Raw genomic sequence first — 3,369 nt, 5'->3', positions numbered from 1 at the left:
TGACGCCGCTTCAACCCATTTGGTTAAGTAGTCAATTGCTCCGAGAATAAATTTGTGACCGTTGGACGCTTTCGGCTCTATCATGCCAATCATGTCAATTCCCCACATAGAGAAAGGCCATGGTGATGAAATCACATTCATAAGTGTCAAGGGAATATGAATCTTATCCGCATAATCTGACACTTATGGCATTTCTTCACATATTTGCAGCAGTCAGACTCCATTGTCAGTCAACAATAGCTTGCTCTCAATATCTTCCTAGCCATGGCATGTCCATTGGAATGAGTACCAAATGAACCCTCGTGGACTTCAGTCATCAACAGGTCTGCTTCGTGTCTATCCACGCATCTGAGCAAAACCATGCCAAAATTTCTCTTATAAAGCACATCTCCATTGAGGTAGAAACTGCCTGATAATCTCCTCAAAGTCTTCCTATCTTTCACAGATGCCCCAGGCGGGTAAATTTGGCTTTGAAGAAAACACTTGATATCATAATATCATGGCTTATCACCTTTTGCTTCCTCAACTGCAAATACATGAGCTGGTCTGTCCAAGCGCATCACAGTGATATTGGGAACCTCATTCCAGAGTCTCACCAGGATCATCGAAGCCAGCGTAGCAAGTGCATCTGCCATCCGATTCTCATCTCGAGGAATATGATGGAAGTCAACCTCAGTAAAGAATGTTGAAATCCTCCTCGCCTAATCTCTATATGGGATGAGGCCAGGCTGATTCGTCTCCCATTCACCCTTAATATGATTAATGACAAGGGCCGAATCACAATAAACATCGAGGTGTTTGATCCTAAGATCAATACACTCTTCCAATCTTATGATACAGGCCTCATACTCAGCCATATTATTCGTGCATTTGAAAGTTAGCCTTGCTGTAAAAGGAAAATGTGTGCCCTGAGGAGTAATAATCACTGCCCCAATACCATTTCCATACTGATTTATAGCGCCATCAAATACCATGCTCCATCGGGAACCAGGCTCTGGCCCTTCATCGAGCATAGGCTCATCGCAATCTTTCATTTTCAAATACAGAATCTCCTCATCTGGGAAGTCATACTGAACTGACTGATAATCCTCAATTTGTTGATGTGCCAAGTGGTCAGCCAAGATACTACCTTTTATAGCCTTCTGAGCTCGATACTCAATATCATACTCAGATAACAACATCTGCCAACGGGCAATCCTCCCAGTAAAAGCAGGGTTCTCAAAGATATACTTGATTGGATCCATTTTGGATATCAACCAAGTCGTATGATTCAACATATACTGGCATAGGCGCTTAGCATCCCAAGCCAAAGCACAACATGTCTTCTCAAGCATCGAGTATCGAGACTCACAATCAATGAACTTCTTACTCAAGTAGTAGATAACATATTCTTTCTTCCCTGTTTCGTCTTGCTGACCAAGGACACAACCCATTGAGTCTTCAAGAACTGTCAGATACATAATCAAGGGTCTCCCTTCCATAGGTGGAGACAGAATCGGCGGCTCAGACAGATACTCTTTAATATTGTCGAAGGCTTTTTGGCAATCCTCGGTCCAATCGTGAGACTGATCTTTCCGGAGGAGCTTGAATATTGGCGCACATGTGGCAGTCATGTGGGATATAAATCTGGAAATATAATTCAAGCGGCCAAGAAAACCTCGGACTTGTTTCTCAGTTTTTGGGCGCAGGCATCTCGCTGACAATAAAGCCCAATAAGTTGCTGGAACAAACTCCAAATGTACACTTGTTAGGATTCAGACGAAGCTTATACTTCCTCAAACGCTGAAAAAGCTTCAATAAGTGCTCTACATGTTCAACTTCCGTTCTCGACTTTGTTATCATATCATCAACATATACCTCGATCTCTTTATGCATCATATCATGAAACAAGGTAGTCATAGCTCGTTGGTACGTGGCTCCGGCGTTCTTCAAACCGAAGGGCATCACTCGATAACAGAATGTTCCCCAAGGTGTGATGAATGTTGTCTTCTCCATATCCTCGGGTGCCATCTTAATCTGATTATATCTGGAAAATCCTTTCATAAATGAGAAGACATTGAATTTAGCTGTATTATCTACCAACATATCAATATGTGGTAGAGGGAAAACATCTTTCGCACTAACTTTATTCAAGTCTCTATAGTCCACACACATTCGGACTTTTCCATCTTTCTTAGGCACGGGTACAATATTGGCCACCCATTGAGGATATCTAGAAGTCACCAGAAACCCCGCATCAATTTGCTTCTGAACTTCTTCTTAAATCTTCACTGCCATATCAGGATGAGTTCTTCTGAGCTTCTGCTTCACAGGAACGCACTCAGGCTTCAAAGGTAGGAAATGTTGCAAGATATCAGTATCTAGACCAGGCATGTCATCATAGGACCAGGAAAAGACGTCGACGTATTCTTGTAGCAACTCAATCAACCCCTTCGTAACAGATTCTTCAAGGAGTGCCCCAATCTTCACTTCTCGCACATAATCTTTAGACCCCAAGTTGACTGTTTCCAGATTCTCGAGATGCGGCTGAATGATCTTCTCTTCATGCTCAAGTAGACGGGTGATCTTGTCGGGAATCTCTTCAACATCATCTTCTTCTGCCTCAAATATAGGGAACTCAAAGTTGGGAGATGGTGTTGGATCATTATGTTCAATGGGTTTGATCAACTTGCATAATGGTTTTGGATATAAAGAGATTTTAAAATTCAAACAAGGAAAATCATTATGCAGATGGAAAAATTGATTTTATTTTATTTTTAGGGTTTTATTTGATCACCAATTTCATGCAAAAAGCAAAAAGTGAAAATAATTGGAAAAACAAACATTTAACATGAATTTATTGAATGAAAATATCATTGCATTTATGAGCCAACAATGTCATCACTCCTCCTTTTGGCATGGGAGAAGGGTTTTTTAAACAAAATGAACATTACTTTGACTTATGGATAATTGTTGGAACATCAACAGCGACCCAATTATTGTAGACCCCGCCAGGAATGACAAAGTTGCCAGAATCTTCCTCTGCATCCTCTTCCACAATAGCAACAACTTCCTCATCTTGGACAGTGTGGATGAACCCACCACTCTTAAACAACCCATGCTTGTTGAAAGCGCCAGAAGAATACCCTATGCCAGCCCGGGATTTGTTGTCTTCCAGCTTAATCATCTGTCCTAAACCGGTAGTTGTGCCATGCTTAATGGCCAACTTAGCATCACTGTAGGACACGAATGAATAAGTTCCTTTCTTAGTAGGCTCAGCAATAGATAAGGCTTGGAACGGCATTCCAACATCATCCTCAGCATCTATGTAAGAAAAGGAAGACAAATGGCTAACCAGGAGAGCCTTCTCTCCCCCTACCACCATCAGCT

The sequence above is a fragment of the Lathyrus oleraceus genome, chromosome 6 (assembly GCF_024323335.1).
Source record: "Lathyrus oleraceus cultivar Zhongwan6 chromosome 6, CAAS_Psat_ZW6_1.0, whole genome shotgun sequence".
NCBI lineage: Eukaryota > Viridiplantae > Streptophyta > Magnoliopsida > Fabales > Fabaceae > Lathyrus > Lathyrus oleraceus.
The sequence above is the reverse complement of the archived record's forward strand: the minus strand, read 5'-3'. Positions refer to the sequence as shown.